Source organism: Physeter macrocephalus, chromosome 8 (assembly GCF_002837175.3).
Source record: "Physeter macrocephalus isolate SW-GA chromosome 8, ASM283717v5, whole genome shotgun sequence".
In the NCBI taxonomy this organism is placed as follows: Eukaryota; Metazoa; Chordata; class Mammalia; order Artiodactyla; family Physeteridae; genus Physeter; species Physeter macrocephalus.
The window spans coordinates 119239570-119258039 of NC_041221.1; the positions used below are offsets into that span (position 1 = coordinate 119239570).

General features: G+C 36.9%; 1 protein-coding gene across 1 annotated transcript in view; it reads left to right on the top strand.

Moving 5' to 3' along the window:
* The window catches only part of LOC102993245 (zinc finger protein 474-like), a 131427-nt gene that overhangs the window by 9788 nt on the left and 103169 nt on the right, over positions 1-18470 (top strand). The window contains exon 2 of the mRNA XM_055086729.1: positions 4958-5070. The gene's annotated coding sequence lies outside the window, so the exon portion shown is untranslated. The remainder of the gene's footprint in view (positions 1-4957; positions 5071-18470) is intronic.

Below are 18470 nucleotides of genomic sequence, written 5' to 3' on the forward strand. Positions count from 1 at the left end.
TTATGTGTTTTGAGATTATTATAATGAAAATTATAATTTAAACTTAAATTAAAATTTAAACTTAATTTTCTTATTGCTTGTTGCTAGTTTATAGAAACACAATAGATTTTATAAATTGACTTTATATTATCTTTAAAACTTTGTTTTAGTTAAGATTTAAAGAGGAGAATAATAGGAGACTGTGAAAGAAACCTGATGGGTGTAAATAAGAGAACAACAAAGAATGATTCTATATGATCACAAGGAATGATTGTATATGAACAATTTTAGAGTGTAGGTAATGAAAAAATAGTACCATATCTGCTAACTATTGCTATGTAACAAATCATCTCAAAACCTGGTGCCTTAAAATAATACACATAGTATTATTTCACAATCCTTTGGGTCAGCTGAGTGGTTATTCTGTTTTAGGCTGGACTCACTCATACAGATAAATTCAACTGTACCTTTGTCTCAGAAACATATCTGGTACATACTTTATTCTATCTGTGAATGAATCAATTTGTTGGGGAAAACAATTTTACCCATAAAAAAATCTATTGAAAAGAACATGAATAATTCATTTCACGTACTCACAATATTGGAAAATATTCACCTACTAATTAATAAAAATATTAATACTTCTAAACTAATTATGGTGATTCATAAAAAAATCATAATCAAAAATTTTAAAAAGTATAAAGTATTTTATTTACTTATTAAATAAATTTAACCCATCACAGAATCAATAAAAGAGTTGCATAAGAGGAATCAGGAGTAGTATTTGTATATATGAAAGTTTGTTTAATCATGGATAGAAAGGAAATAATTTTTAATGTAATAATGCATTAATATACATATATTTCTAGTCCAGTACTTTTAATATATAATATAACATGTCCCAAACTGATTATTTTTCTGCAGCAAACGTTTTTCTTTATTCTCCTCTCTCTTAGTAACCATAACCCCAGCTGGCTAGTCCAGAAACCTGGGAGTCATCCCTCAGGTCACCCTGTCCTTTACCCCAACATCCAATCCATTTTAGAATATGGTCCATTGGACCTCCTTTAACATTTCTGCTTTTCCCCGTCTCCATTTCAAACACCGCTGACAAAGTCACCAATTATCTCTCTCTTAGGCAATAACTTCCTAGCCAATTTCCCCACATTCATTGACCCATGCCCACCCTCACATAGTCCATACTGTAGCTAGGCTGATTATTTTTACAAACACACATATGACGATGTCATTCCTGTCATCAAAACAATTTAGGAGAAGCTCACTTCCCTTAGAGTGAAGTAGAAAATTTCTACTATGGCCTAATGGACTCTGCTCTCGCCAATTTACGTAGGTTCAATGCTGCCACCACCGCCACATCCCCACAGCCCCACCTCCTCTACACTGCTACTGTTCATTGCAGTTTCCAGACCAAACTGTCATATGCTCTCCCATCAGAGTCTTTTTTGCATGAATCACTATTTCTTCTACTCTTTAGCTAGCCAACTTCATCTCATTCTTCAAGTCTCAGAGCAAATGTCATTTCTTTCTGGAGACTTTCGTTTCACCCCAAAATAAGGTCAATTCCTTCTTTTTTGCACATACATAGTATACTGCACTTGTTTGTAAAACTAACCTCACCTGTAATTATGTGTTCAATGCCCGTCTTCTCAATTGAACTATAGTTTCCATAAGGATATAAATTTCATCCATATATATTCATCCAAGTTGTTTATTTCCATCTGTAGGAATGAGGACTTCCTTTATGTATTGTATGTGGACCAAGTACAATATCTATTCTCAAGACATGTTAATAAGTAGTAATAATAAAAATACTTTGTCCTAACTTAGCATGGTTTCAACAAACATGTATTGCACTCCCAGAATCAGTGTGCCAAATGAAAAGTCACTTCAGCTGCCTCAGCATGGAAACTTAAGTATTTACTCACTTGGGAGAGAAACGGGCTTAATTTAACCAGAATAGCAGAGCGTGTGCTCCAGAGAGGTCTTGGGCTGAAGCAATTGGAACCTTAATCTCACCAAAATGACAAGGTTTTGGCTGAGGTGAATGGGGAATCTTGCCCAATACTTGACCGCACCAAACTGGCTTTAGTCAGGCCCTCACATTTCATATACCAAAATTTACTTGTTTTTTTTTTTTTTGCGGTATGCGGGCCTCCCACTGCTGTGGCCTCCCCCGTCGCGGAGCGCAGGCTCAGCGGCCATGACCCAGCCGCTCTGCGGCACGTGGGATCCTCCCGGACCGGGGTACGAACCCGCGTCGCCTGCATCGGCAGGTGGACTCCCAACCACTGCGCCACCAGGGAAGCCCTCTACTTGTTTATTAATTTTAAAAGGGTAAAGGTAACTTAATTGTAAACAATGCCGTTTTATAGTAGACTAAATAGTTTTAGAGTTATCCCATTTAAATTTTCATTTGTAAATTGAATAATTCATTTAACTGAGTATTCACATTTTCTTAGGACTCTTGTTATTTTATGAGCTGCCCTTTGTTGAGAATGGTGTTTGGGCATCTCAACAATGACTGCATGGTGAATTGTGAATAAGATGAGGAGAAGAAATAATTTAAGGTGATCTAACAGTAAATTGCAAGGTTTATGAGGCAGAAAGCATGCATGAGCATTGAAACGGGGCTCTTAAAAATGCTGTGACTTGTTCTTGGAAGTAACAGGACCCCCAGCTAAGAGCAGCTCCAGCTGCAATCCAAATGGTGATATTTTCATATGAGAAGTGCTAAATGATCATTTCGTGATCTTTCAAGCAAACCACAGAGGAAATTCACAAATTACTACAGCAGATTTTGCTTGTGTTGACACTTATGTACACAATCAAAGAGGCTTTTCTCTAAGTGTCTCCATTAAAGGCTTGCTTTCACAAAAGAAAAATATCCCTTATAACTAGCTATAGGAACAAAGAATAAAGAAACAGAAGTTTCTGTTTTATTTATCAATACATTTTTACTATGCTATAACTCTGTACTAATAATCAGTTATATAAACAAGTGATTCGTAAGAAAAATTGGCACAGTTTACCCATTTCCTTATGAGTAAATGGATATTATCAAGTTGATTATTTCTGGAAGTAAATAATACATTTTTTTGTATGTGATATTAAGGACCACTAAATAAACTACTGCTATATCTGCTACAGTATATTTAATAATCTTTCACAAAAAGATACGTCTTTCATAATGGTACTCCAACTTAATTTCTGAGCAGCTCTGCCATAACACTTTGTAAGAGAATGGAGATATATCTTAAATATTCAATGTTTATTTCACATTGACTAGATATTGAGACTAAATGTGATGTCTGAAGAAATTTTTTTTTTAAAGAAAACTGGCTGTCGTAAGTATGTGCTCTCTATTTTGGCATTTTCCTTGGAGACTGAGTAAAGTTTCTAATTGCTTAATTACCTATTAGGATGACTGACCATTGTTTATTGAATTGACATCCTGCTGGGCTGGTATGGGCCCAAGTTCTATCTGAGTTACAAGTTAGGGACTATTTTTTCATGATTTTGAGCCTAGTGCATAATAATTGCTAGAACTAAACACTTACCCTATGTCTGCCAAACTATTAACAGAATAGATATAAAGGAGGAAATGGTCTGAGAACAAGTGCCAGTGGGTTTTAGAATAATACTAAAAGCCAATGAAATGCTCTGGAGATGTACTGAAGCAAAATGTCAATTTTGGGAACTGGATGCTCTAAAAATAGGACTAGATTTATGCAGCATTTTATTGAGGGTTATCTATGAGCTTGATTTATAATCTTTTCTCAACAGACTCTCAATTTCTTGGAATTTTTCTCAATTTTTGGTAATAATTCCTGAAAGGAAAAAAAAAAATTATAGCAGACCTGTGCTTATAATGTCTCTATTCCTCTTCCAAATACTTCATGTCCTCAGAACATGGCTTCCGCTGAGAGATTTGAAATCAGTTTCTGGATTTACTGATACAGGCTACTTGCTACTAGGAATTTGAGAAATTCATGGGAGATGTCTCACCAGGAATCCAAGAAATGGAATTTTAGGTGTGGCTAGCAAATGACTTAAAACTGCTTTAGTAGACTTCCCTGGAGACAGAAAAATACTGTCTACAGGTCTAGTGGACTCAAAGCCACACAGTTTTTTCCTTTCTGTAGTGGACTTTCTCACTGCTCCAGAATGAGTGTATGGCAGGATGGAGTTTTGTGGAATTCATATGTCAAGTTCATAGCTACAAGTGGGTAAAAACTCTGATTTTGCATTCCTACAGAAAACCACTAAAATGAGTCAGCCTCTAGGGGGCAATAGAGCATGATACAGGCTCAGAATTGTCTGGATCAAGTTCCTGAGGGAATGATTGATCATGAAGAACGATTAGTCTTAGACTTGAGAAAACCTTAAATAGGCTTTAACTTTATTATAGTGCCCCAGAATCCCCTCAAATTTTTGTGGCTAGTGAAGCTAAGCAGTACTGAGGTAGACCAATTGATGAATGCAGCTGCCCTGAAGGAGAATCACAGATGAATGAACCTAAACCCCAGATCTGCAGAAGACTTGAAGAGGAAGGGCTGGGGCAAGACTGACTGAGCCTCTTGAAGTGCGATGCTCTACAGTGAGACTTCTGACACTGAGGAGCCCCTGTCTTGCCAAAGAAGTTCCAGTTGGGGGAGTGTCCCTCCTTATTTAACTCCAGTATGATTTTTCAGCTATCTAACTCCCTTCATTTTATAGTATCCAGGATGGCAAGAAATTTTTTCTAGGCGACTTTTGATTTCTCAACACTTTGGTTATTCAGCTTGGTCCCATACTGCCTCAGTTATGTTGGTACAGTTCATCGAATAGTCAATTGCCTGTGTAATAGAAAGAATTCTGTGAAATTACCTTCATCCTCATGTTATGAAAACAAGGACCCCAGGAGGGTGGGTGGGCACTAAAATCCTAATGCTGATGCATTTCCTTTCCAATTTCCTAGGAGAAACTTAGACAGACACAGGTACGGTACACTTTCCAGAGTGCCTGATGGGAAGCCCGTCTGACCAAAGTGAAGAAGGAGAAAAGCATGTTGGAGTGTGATGAGTGGTGGTGGTGAGTTGTACAAACACATATGGCATTCTCCTCTTGGTCGTGGGTGCATAAATATCTGATGGGAGAAAGGGTAGCAGAGAAATAGAATTACTTTGAAAGTATCCATAGCCTCCCTCACCACTTTGTTTTCTTCCAAGAAGAAAAAAGTATTACTGATTGGATCTCATTTTCTATGCAGAATTTTAGTGATGGAATAATTCTTATGAGAAAAGCAATCAAAGCCCAGGGTGAGGGTAAATTTGACAGAGGGCTGCATGCAGCAGGGAAAGTCTCTGTAGGCAGCTAGAGCTATTGGTAAGGGACTGATAAGAGGGTCCCTCCTCTGGAAGGAGGAAAATGAGAGAGAAAGGGTGGCAGTGAGACTGAGTTGAATATTGAAAAGTGAAGAGGAACAAGAAAACTATCCAAAAAAATAAAAAAGTTAAGTCATGTGGCTTGTATTAAAAACACGCCATCCGTTTTCAGACATTGTTCCCCCACCAAGAGACTTCGCAAAGATTCCAATTGCTTTTATTTACTATTTGAGAATAGGCCATTTGGGGACAGGGATTCATTTATATTTAGGTTACAATTTAAAAGTATATTGACTTGGAATATCATTATATATTTATTAGCCTAAGTTACTTCTTTTAGTTCTTTCTTCACTTTATATTTTGATGATACACTTTCCTAAGTAGCAATAAATCTGAAAAATATTTTTAAAATCAACAACAACAAAAAAGTTCTAGCTGGGTATTACCAGGCTTCCTGCCAAATACAGTAATTGTTACTTGTGGAATTTTCTTAGAATGGCCAAGGCATTTGACTCAATAACTATAACTCTGGAATGAGTAGCTGGGTGGAGACATTAGTCTGTTGGAATGTTGGTGAGTTCGTTCAAGCACATATGCTGGAAGAAGAGATTTATCGATGGATTCACTCAGGAAATCCAAGAAATACATGGTCTATGTTTTCTTCAAATCAAACACTGAATTTCATTAACCTATGCTGTTGGTTCCCCTTTTCTCTTAACAGATTGTTTGCTTCTTTTTTCCCTACTCTTCTTGCCTTTTGTGTTTTATATACCCTACTAATAATCCATTTATTAAATGATACTCTTTTTTGGATATATAAGTACAAAGGCCACAGTTAGGTCATGTTAAGAAGGGTGGGTTCAATTATTTAAGAGCACACATTGCCTGGAAATAACCACAAAGTATGAGGAACTAGGGCAAATAGGAACCGGAGGACAACTACACCACTGCTCAGCCAAGCAACTCAGAGCGCTCATTTCCCAGCCATGATGTCCAGATCTGGATTTTGACATTCTTCTTTCACTGAATTTGAGTTGAAACTGAATTTCCTTGTTGTTCTATCCAAGTTGGCAATGTGTAGAGCAAATTTATAGAAACTTAGAATGTAAATGTAAGCAAATAAATTGCAAATGGTACACCCTAAGTGCAACAGTTAATTCAAAAACATTCATCTGTGAATGGGCTGGTTTATCTGCAAAGTATTAGTTAGGATGTGCCCAGTGCAGAGAACAATTAAGGACCAGTTCTGAATTTTGAATGGTTTTTCATAGCTGCACATTTATTAGGTCCTGAAAGTGATTACACTACCTTTAGTTTCTTCCCCCTTTTTATTTCAATTTGTTGAACATATCTGTACACAATTCATTTTTGCTTTTAAACTTCCAGCCATTAATATAAACAATTAAATAGTATAAAGTTGTCCTTCTCTTTGATTTGTCCATATGTAAAAACACTAAACCATGAGATGTGGTTGTGCAGATCTCATCTGAGAATTTGCAAATATGTGGCTCCATTTGCAATGGGCCTGCTGCTGTATAGGGGTGTCCATGTGCCTCAGGGCTCTCATCCATTGTTTTTCCCTTGCACATGTCACTTTAATATTCATTATTTTAGGAAATTACTGTACCTAATCAGCATATAATTTGCCTTTCTTGTCAATTAATGTAAATAAAAATATCATCGTATTTTCTAAGAAACAGATAAAAAAGCTACTCAAGGAGATAATATTCCTCTGTTACACCTATATAACAGGAAATGTTTCCCTACCCCTTGCACTGAGACATATGAAACTTTACCCCAGAACTTCTTTAAATAAATTTAAACATTGTTTAAAGAGATGTTTATAGAACCTTTCAGTTCACAAATCCCTAGAAGTTAATTTGCTTTGCTTAGAATTCAGCCCTTGACCACATAGAGAAGGAAGTTCGAGAAGTAGTACAGTCCCAACTCACTGGAAGTCAGTGGGGAAAAACATTGTGCTTAAGCTGATTTTAGACTCAGAATGTAGCTCATTAACATTTTGTAAATATGACACATCCAAGAACCACATTTATTACAAATCCAAGAATAAGTGAGGTCATCTGTTTCAAGCTTGTAAGAATTTTGCTTTGGGACTTTATGGGGGATGTGGCCCCTCTTGTGTGACTTCCTGAACTGCAGGAATGAGAAAGCTAAAATCTACACCTCTCAGAGTCTGCTGAAGCTAGGGCTGAAGGATTAGGTTCTGCAGTCAGATGGGACGCCCAAAATTTGAAACTTACTTAAGGCATAGATTTCCCTTCTTCAGTTTCTGCTGATTTTGCTGGTAAGGATGATTGCGCAGGAATTAGGATTCCCTGCTTCAGATGAAGGCCCCAGGTCTATTCAGTAGCTTTGCAGGGCCCAATTATATTACAGAGCCTAGGAGGTGTAGAATGGTTCTAGAGCTAACAGCTACACCTTCCAGATCCCTGGATTGCGCAGTTAAGGTAAGTGTTCCCAGAGCAATAATTCCAGGGACAGCTTCCAGATTTCCAGCTTCCCTAAATGTGGTCAAGGTAACAGCTACCTTAGCGGGCCAGAATAATTCTGAAATTATTTCTAGAGTCCAATTCTCCGTCTCTTTAAATGATTTTATAAGTATCTAATTCCCTGATTTAAATTACTTCTGGCTTGAAATAGAGTGTTTTATCTGTGACTGAATTCTGATTGATAATAGTGTTTGAGGTAGTAGGTTAGGTATTTAACCTCCTTGGGTTTGAAGGAAGTGAGGATTGACCTACCATTAAACAATGGAACAATAATAATCTGTGGAAGCTGGTGGTGAAATAGTTAAATTATTACCTGTATTCATCTGGCTTGAGGTGCCTAGAGGAAACATGACTTTGATAACTGAGTGATAAGGTGGCACAGTATGAAGACATGATGAGTAGGGGTAAACTGGCTGCTGCATACTGCGTTAGAGAGATTAAAAAGAGAAATGAAAAATTCAGGGCTTTAAATTATCCACTCAATGTGGTTAGAGAACTAGGAAATTTTTAGCTTTAAAAAAATCTTCTTTCTTGTGGTTGTTGGTAGCCGGAAACCAGAGTCTGACCCTACGGCTTGTTAAATTACAGCATGGGTTGAATTCAAAGACTTGCCAGGTTTCTTACATGAAAATGCATATCTTGGGAAAAAGTAAGATTCTGGAATTTGGAGAGGTGATCCTTGGAAGAATTTGGAAAATTCTGTTTACCCCAAAACTAAACCCATTGACCTTCCAATAACAGCAAATGTAGCCCCTTCTATCCTGTGTTCTAGTTTTTCCTTGCTTTAAAAAGCTGTGGTGACTTTTGTTGAAGTTGTCACCTAACCAGGGGATACTAATTTGCCTCATGTTCCATTCTACTTAAAGCAGTCCTTCTGGACCTATAAGTAGAATCTGATCCCACAGGGACCCAGTTACAAAGCCACACATGAAAGGAAAATACATTGCACTTCAAAACACTGCAAAATTTTGCCAAAAGAAGTAAAGAAATGTGCTGATTCTCATCTTACTGTGTACCTCATTGCACAGAAGCAGCCGGCCTCATAGAAGAATGAAATGGCTTATTGAAGACAGCAATTATGATGGTAGGTAGAAGACAGCTCCTTGTGAATTGGGGTCCACAGAGAACATGAAATCTTGTCTCAACCAGTGACCAATGTATATATGGGTCTGGAAAGAAAGAGGTGCAATTGGGAATATCACCGTTCATGTTATGCTGATGACAGCCTTCCCAAACTGTTGCTTCTACCTTACTATGACTAGGAATGCAAAGCTCTCATTGGCCAGGTCTAAGTTCCATGTCAACCCTCAGTAGCAAGCATCAGGTCCACTCAAAACAAATGGTTTGAGAAGTGGGCAGATGGTAGTTCTCCAAAGGAATATCTGAATATGATTGCCAGAAGAAGGGAAGGGAATTCTGGGTAGCAAAACAACTGTCATGTCATCTAGGAAGCCATTGCCCCATGTATCCCTGATACCATCATGATGACTGAAAATCTACCACAAACAAATAAGTACTGTTGTTTACAATTTGCCCTTTTAAAAATGGCAGGGACTTCCCTGGTGGCACAGTGGTTAAGAATCTGCCTGCCAATGCAGGGGACACGGGTTCAGTCCCTGGTCCGGGAAGATCCCACATACCGCGGAGCAACTAAGCCCACATGCCACAGCTACTGAGCCTGTGCTCTAGAGCCCGCGAGCCACAACTACTAAAGCCCGCGCGCCTAGAGCCCGAGCTCCACAAGAGAAGCTACTGCGATGAGAAGCCCGCGCAGCGCAAAGAAAAGTAGCCCCTGCTCGCCGCAACTAGAGAAAGCCCACATGCAGCAGCGAAGACCCAACACAGCCAAAATAATAAATAAATTAATTAATTAATTGTAGAAAAAGACAAAAAAAAAAAAAAACCGGCAAACTCTACTTAGTGGATTATCCTCATTGTAAAGATGAGAGATTGAGTAATCTGTCTAGAGTGGTAGAAATGGGACTTCATACAAAGCTGTTTGACCACAAAGCCCTTACTCTTAAAGAAAACCAAGTAAGCAAATCACGCATATGCTATAAAATTTTAAAGGTGCAGTTAAGGATTATATAGTAAAAAATAAATTTCCCTTTCACCCCTGCCCCTCAGGTACCCGTTTACCTGGAGTGTCTGTTACCAATTTCTTATTTAATCCTTTATGTATATGTACATACATATACAAGCATACACACACAAATATTTATCCTAAAAACACAAAAAGATAGCACCATAAGATTATTTTATGCTTTTTTAAAAATATATCCATCTGACTGTCTTAGCGACAATTATATATTAGTAAAGCAGTATGGCCTTGTTGATTTTGCTAATATCTACACAGTGTTTATTGTCTATATAGAGCTTTATTTGTGTAACTAGCCTTACTTATACATCTTTAAGTTCTTTCCAAGCTTTTGCTATTATTAAAAAATGCTGCAATGAATATCTTTGTACAGATAGCTTTCTGCTCATATTTAAATATATTTGCAGGATATAGTCCTAAAAAGAGACTTTTTGAATAAAAGGGTATGTGTGTTTTGAATTTGTTAGTCACTGCCAAATTGCCTTCCAAAAGGATGATTTCAGTTTTTACTCCCATCAGTAGTATTTGAAAGTACCTATTTTCCTGTACTATCCTGCTCAACTCAGTGTACTATCAAACATTTTGATCTTTATCAATCTGATAAATGGAAATGGTTATTTTTCTTATAGGTTTAATTTGCTTTTCTTTTACTATGGGTGATTTTGAACATCTTTTCTTAAGTCTAAAAGTAATTTGTATTTCCAGTCACGTTAAGTGTTCATATCCTTTATCTCTTGGGTTGTTAGTCCTTTCACTTTGATTTATGGTAGTTAACTGTAGATTAATGAAATAAACTTTATTTTGCTCTGTTACCAATATTACCCTCATTTGTTCACAGTACTGTTACTCTAGGCAGAATCTTATTTTCACTTCACTTATGGTTTCTATTGCTGTATTTTAAAATATGGTAGTCTTTTTGGTGTAAAGAGTGAGATTGGGATCCCATTTTCCTTTCCTTTCTAGATAAAAAAAACTTCCCATTTCCGCAACTATACAATGTTGCTTTCTTGAGATGATAACAGCTTAACAGTTCTGTCTGCCTTGTGTCCCTCACGGTAATTTATCAGTGCCTTTCAAGCTGCTTCCTCAGAGTTGAGCTTTATTTTCTCTTATTATTAATTTATTATTTCTATTGAGACATAAATGTTGATTTGATATGCTGTATAACTTAAACTTCCACAATGTCACATGTCATTTGTATCCTGCATAAAGTGTGAAGCTCAGCCAAGAGGCAAAGTCATTTCCAATGTCACACAGGCAGTAAGTACAGAAGCTGGGGTTGGATCAGCTCTACCGTGCTGACTACAGAAAGGGTGAAGACTGGAGGTAGTGGTTGGAGCCGCCGAAATCACAGGCGTCAGAGGTGAGCAGGCGGGGATGGAAGGAGCATGTGAGGACAGAGGGTGCGCTGCTGCTCAGGTGCCTGGGAGCCTGGGCTGGGTCCTCGGAGGGCACACCTCCCCACAGCCACGCCCCCGCCCCGGGCAACCCCCGTATAGAGGACAGAGCTGGGGTGGGTCCAGCAGACAAAATGTGGTGGATTCTTTCCCTTAAGGCACTGGGGTAGTTTCTGAAGAGAAGAGGTGGGCGGACTGATCAGAGGGAATGCAAGTTCCTGCCATGCCCCCCAGCTAGGCAGCCCCTGAGCCAGCTCCCCGCTGAAAGAGCAGGACTTGATCCAGGTCCACAAGGAGGGAGGGAGACATTTAGGGAAGGCTGGCCCCTGCCTCTGCTCAACCGACTAGCACTCTTGACTGCACAGCAGCCCCATACACAGTCTTCAACACATGGATCAGGCGGGGGCCTCTGGCTACAACCCACGGGAGAGGGACAGAACCAGAGGCAGGGGTTAGTCTGAGATGGCTTGGAGTTCCCAGAAATCTATCTTCTGGGTATTTTCCCCAAGGCTCAGCTGGTCTTGAGCACTCCTGCCAAGGAATGGCTCAGGCATCCAGGGACCACGTGGAAAACCTTGCCTGTTGTTTTGATGCTGATGGCTCTCAGGAAGATGGCAGCTATTCAAAAGGATTGTACACGCCTCTGAGATTTTATGTACCTGACCTTTTAAAAATAAGCCCTAGATTTTCTAAAGCCTGCTATATCACCTAGCTTGAACTTGGTAAAGTGTGTGAAACTGAGTTTAAAAAATTGTGTGGGCCTCTGGGTGTAAGCACATGAATAAATTTCTGAGGGAATCTGCTTAAACCTTCTGAAATCTGTATTTTTTCAGATAACTGTATATTGTTGTTTCAAGAACTTGACTATTAGATTATTAAGTATTGTATCCAACAGCAAGATTTTTACCTTGGTTTAAAATGAAATAAATAAGTAGAAAAAGTGCCTTAATATTGATTGAAAACAAGATCTCTTAGAAAATGTATGTAGTACTGTGTACTCGGCCTAGTCATATAGGTATACTTTTTATAGTAAGAATTCATAGTACTTTCTGGATTCTTACCAGATGCAATAAAAAATTAATTCACTTTGTAATGCCTTTCTGCCCAAAATTGAAAAATAGAAAGTCAAGAAAGTAGTTACTGTTGCTATTAACAGAAAATGACATTTGTGTTTCAATTTGGTAAAATAATTTATGCAATTAAGAAGAAGTGAGGCATGGTGGAGACAGCAAGGGTTAGGAGTCAGATACAGCTGGTACCAATTCTGCCGCTGCCACTAATGGCTCTGGATTCAGGGACAGTTACGTGACATCTCTGAGCTCCCTTAGTTTTTTCTTTTGTAAATGGGGATAATAAAAACTATCTTAGGAGATAGTTGAGAGGGTGATGGCACAAAACAGTCACTCAGTAATGTTATTGTTTATTATTATTAATGACATGGAAAGTGAATTGTCAACCAAGAGCAAAATGTACTTCCTTTGAATCAGAAAGAATTAGGTTCCCAAACTAAAGCTGGTTACAGTTACTAAATGTAAATTAAACCATAATCTCTTTGGATTATTTACATTTCTTTATATCTAATAGGACAGAAACAGTTTGGAATTTGTAGGTGACTTTATAGCAAAAAATCAATGCCTCTTGGGTGGAAATATTACTCCCAAATTTGGAAACATTAGGTGTCCACAAGCAAGTGTCTCAGCTACTCTGCCACAGTGTTATTATTTCTAAAATACTTATGATGAGGAGCCACTTTCAGGCTAAAATTAAAAGACAAAATGGCTTTGTTTTGGAAAAAGCGATTCATCGATATTTTTTTCCCATTGCTATAAAAAGTATTTGAAAATGAATCAAAACAAAGTAATGAATCAAAACAAAGTAGTAAAAAATCTTGGTATGTATTTTTTCCTTGGATAATGAGGTACTCATTCAAGTCCTCTTGGAAAAGATTATTTTGTGCTCTGGTCAAGGTGGCCTACTTTCTTTTTGTGTTGAAAAGAAATACAAATAACTTCTGAAGTTATTTGAGTTAGAAGTTATTTGTATTTTCCCAGGGAGAAAATTAGAAGTTATTAGAAGTTAGAAGTTTGAAATTAGAAGTTATTTGTATTTTCCCAGAGAGTGTTCACTTTGGGAAGAAAGAAAATTATATGCCTGAAGAACATGGTTGGCCAATTTATTGTTGTTTGTCTATGGTAGGCCTAAAAGGAAATACATAGAATTCAAGGGTTTTTCTTTCCCTAGGAAATGCAGTGTCTCATTTTGTTTTATGACAGAATACTATTCTTTCCCTCATTTTTGTGTGTTCAGAGGTGAATTATTTGAGCTCACAATCTGAACCAAACCACGTATATATATATATATATAAGAAATGGAGGAAAGAGAGCCTATCAGAAGTCTTTCCTTACAGAAAGGTTTCAATAAGTATGTTTTCCCTCTTCTGAAAGATTGCTCAAACACATTTTAATTCCTCTAAAGTGCTCATTTTGAGAAATTGTCTACAAAAATAAATTCTTCCCTCTGAATTTTTTTCATATTCATATGGTCTTGTTCCTGTGTTCTCTATGGAAAAATGAGTATCTCATCCACCTGGGATATTATATAGTTGAGGACTGTCATCAAGAGGAATGTGTAATTGCAATTATCCTTAGCTCCAAAGGAGTTTGCAATGGACACATAAAATAAATTGATTTGTACAAATGGTAGAGCCAAAGAGGAATCTTTAGAACCAGGTGTTGGCAGAATTATTTCATTCATTTGTGCTAAGTGCCCTCTCCTGGTCACTGTGAGTAACGTGCAGGAGCTTATTCTTTTTCTAGATCTGCTTTTCTATGAAATATGGTATGTGCAACTATACATGTACTCCATGCTGGGCTTCCTATATGAGGAAAGAAATCTGGAGAAAAGTGACTCTCAACCTTACAAGAGTTAGAGTCTTATTTCCCTCCCTCACCCTAGTACCTTTGACCATCAAGAGATATTTAATTAGCCTTGTATGGGAGGGTAATACTTTTGTTTGTTGCCCAGCGTGCTCTTCTCTTTTTCTCATGACTTCACCATCGATCCAAGGAAATCCTGTATATGACCTGTTTGTACATGACAAGAGTGATGTGTGGAACAGGAAGCCAGCCTAGAACTTGAGCAAGTGAGGAAATGAACATTCTCCCATGCTCACTCATACAACAGCAGCATTTGTGTAAGCCCTAGGAGCAACAGAACTCAGGAAAAGGGAGCAGCCCAATGTGATTGAGTGTTAAACATAAATATCTGTGAAATCACTGAATTTTACTTTAAGTTTTTGGCATCAGGCAGAATGGTGGGTGGTCTCAGAATGAGAAATTATGTGAAATTTATTACTGAAAAATTTTATCTTCTATACGTGTTTAAAAATTGTGATTGAACTAGGGATTCTTCTGCCTAATGACTTCAACAGAAAAACACAATTTTTGATCAGAGAGATTAGTATATCAGAGTTGGGAGTGACCGCATATGTCACCTAACCTAGTCTCTAGTCTAAGATATAATTAGACTTTCGATCTCTTCTGATAGAAGAGGTAAGTGTATTTCCCCAGACAAAGAATAAGCTTGCTTACTGTTTGTTAAAAAAGCAGTAGATTCCTCAAGGTCAGTGTACTTTAGCTGTGATGCAAACCCACTGTGTGCATCAAATCCAAATCGACCTGAGCATATTGGTTCATGTTGATGGGACTTGGGGACAGGAGAACCCGTGTAAATATGCAGATACCCGTACTCCTTGCTGTGCCATGAGTAATGGAGTTCTGTGTTCCTAATCAAAGTCTTGTGTCTTCAGCCAGCACCCACGAAACAGTAACAGGCTAATTTCTTACTCTGTAAGTAGAGCAAAATCAAATTCCAGACCTGACAGTAGCCTCCCACCCAGCTGAAAATATTTTTTCACTGTAGCATTCTATAATTAATATTTTTACCTTCTTTATATGTTAGAAATGAGAGCAGTTCCCAAAGCTAATTCATTTATCTTATTCATCTATCCCACTGTGATAATAAACTATTTATAGAAATCAAAGTTTAAAACACTCAGAATATGTTATTGGCAGAAAAGCAGACACATAAATCAATGGAACAGAACAGAGAGCCCAGAAATAAACCTACAAACTTAAGATGAATTTATCTACAATAAAGGAGGTAAGAATATACAATGGCGAAGACAGTCTTTTCAATAAGTGCTGCTGGGAAAACTAGACAGCTACATGTAAAAGAATGAAATTAGAACATTTTCTCACACCATATACAAAAATAAATTCAAATGGATTAAAGATATAAATGTAAGGCCAGAAACCATAAAACTCCTAGAAGAGAAAATAGGCAGAACACTCTACGACATAAATCGTAGCAATATTTTTTTGAATCAGTCTCCTAAGGAAAAAGAAACAAAAGCAAAAATAAATAAATGGGACCTAATTAAACTTAAAATCTTTCGCACAGCAAAGGAAATCATTGACAAAATAAACAGACAACCTACTGAATGGGAGAAAATATTTGCCAATGATATGACTGGTAATGGGTTAATATCCAAAATATATAAACAATTTATGCAACTCGATATCAAAAAATGAATAACTCGATTAAAAATGGGCAGAAAACCTGAACGGACATTTTTCCAAAGAAAATATAAGATGGCTAACAGGCACATGATAAGATGCTCAACACCACTAATCATCAGAGAAATGAAGATCAAAACCACAGTGAGATATCACCTCACACCTGTCAGAATGGCCACCATCAAAAAGGCTACAAATGACTTAAGTGTTGGCAAGGATGTGGAGGAAAGGGAACCCTGATGCACTGTTGTTGGGAATGTAAATTGGTGCAGCCACTATGGTCAACAATATAGAGGTTCCTCAAGAAACTAAAAATAGAACTACCATATGATTCAGTAATTTCATTTCTTGGTATATATCCAAAGAAAGTGAAAACACTAATTCAAAAAGATACATGTACCCCAATGTTCATATCAGCCTTATTTACAATTGCCAAGATATGGAAGCAACCTAAGTGTATATCAACAGATGAATGGATAAAGAGGTGAGATATATATATATATATATGCACACACACATATATATACACACACACACACACACACATACATACACAATGGAATATTACTCAGCCATAAAAAGAATGAAAATTCTGCCATTTGCAACAACATAGATGGACCTATTATACTTAGTGAAATAAGTCAGACAAAGAAAGACAAATACTGTATGTTATCACTTACATGTGGAATCTGAAAAAAATTAATATAACAAAACAGAAACATACTTAAAGGTATAAGTAACAAACTAGTGGGTACCAGTGGGGAGAGGAAAGGGTAGAGGGGCAAAATAGGGGTAGGGAATTAAGAGATGCAAACTACTACATATAAAATAAATAAGCAACAAGGATGTATTGTACAGCACAGGGAAATATAGCCATTATTTTGTAATAATTTTAAATAGAGTATAATCTATAAATATACTGTATCACTATGTTGTATACTTGAAACTAATATATTATAAATCAACTATACTTCAATATGAAAGATAAATAAAATTAAAATAATCAGAATGTAAAAATATGTTACTCTTATAAATAGTATATTTCTTATTAGAAAGCAAAACTTTAGCAAAATTTTAATGAGGCATACTGTACACCTGGCTCCCTTAAACAGGAAAATAGCTAAAATCCAGCACAGATTTGATAATTCTCTGTTTCCCTCACCAACATTTTGAAGGGAGGGAATATACATATTCAGTCACCACAGATAACCCTAGAGCCTACCACACTGTTCCTGGTACATAGAAGGTGTTCAATTAACATTTTTAAATGAATAAATAGCAATACTCTAAATTTTGTTAACTCTGTGATGATGAGCCCAAGATAATGTCTCTAATTACCATAAAAATGACCATCATGAATAAGTTACAAATGATGGCTGGAATGGTTATGGTAAAGGGCTCATTACTTTAAGATTGATTTTATATTAATTGGATACATATTTTTCCAGTGATCTTTCTTTCCCATTTTAAAAAGTGAATTAGAAACATAAGTATAATAATGCCTAAAGTAATAAACAGAAAATGGAAGAGAAAAAAGCTTTCTATTATGGAAAATTTCAAACATATATAAAAGTAGAGAGAATAGTATAATGAGCCTCCAGGTACCCACCAACCAGTTTCAACAATTATCAAACATGGCCAATCTCATTTCATCTATAACCCCTATTCCTCCACTCCTCCACTGAATTCTTTTGAAACAAATCATGAGAGCATGAGAGTTTATCTATAAATACTTGAAAACAAACACATTTTTAAGTGAAAAGAATAAAAATTTCCAGAAATGATAGAAGACTGTCAGGAACTTAATATTTCTAGTCAAGTGAAACATGACCAGAAGTGGTGTTTCACATTTTTTAGTACTTTTTAGTACTTTTATTTCGTTGGTATGGTCAGCTCTAATATCTGCTCAAGCAGAGAGATATATTAAAGCTCTCCTTGTTTTGTTTTTATTTTGGCCACACCACATGGCTTGAGAGATCTTAGTTCCCTAACCAGGGATTGAACCCAGGCCCTGGCAGTGAAAGTGCCTGAGTCCCAACTACTGGACAACCAAGGAATTCCTTAATTTTTATCACTGAATTTAGAATGTATTGATTTAACTAGATCAATATTAATGGAAACAAAACCATTTCAATCTTAAATAAAGTTTTCCATCAGAAAAAAGAATATTTTCCAGTTACCACCATTTTCGGGGTAGAATTATTAATACTTGACTTCTATGATAGGAGGTCTAAAAATAATTATTTTTCTCTATTAAAATGGCCATATTGATTTTTTTCAAAACTCCTGATATTATAATTTGGCAATAGAAACATTTTTTTCAAGATCTTTATTGGGGTATAATTGCTTTACAATGTGTTAGTTGCTGCTGTATAACAAAGTGAATTAGCTATATGTATACATATATCCTCATATCTCCTCCCTCTTGTGTCTCCCTCCCACCCTCCCTATCCCACCCATCTAGGTGGTCACAAAGCACCAAGGTGATATCCCTGTGCTATGTGGCTGCTTCCCACTAGCTATCT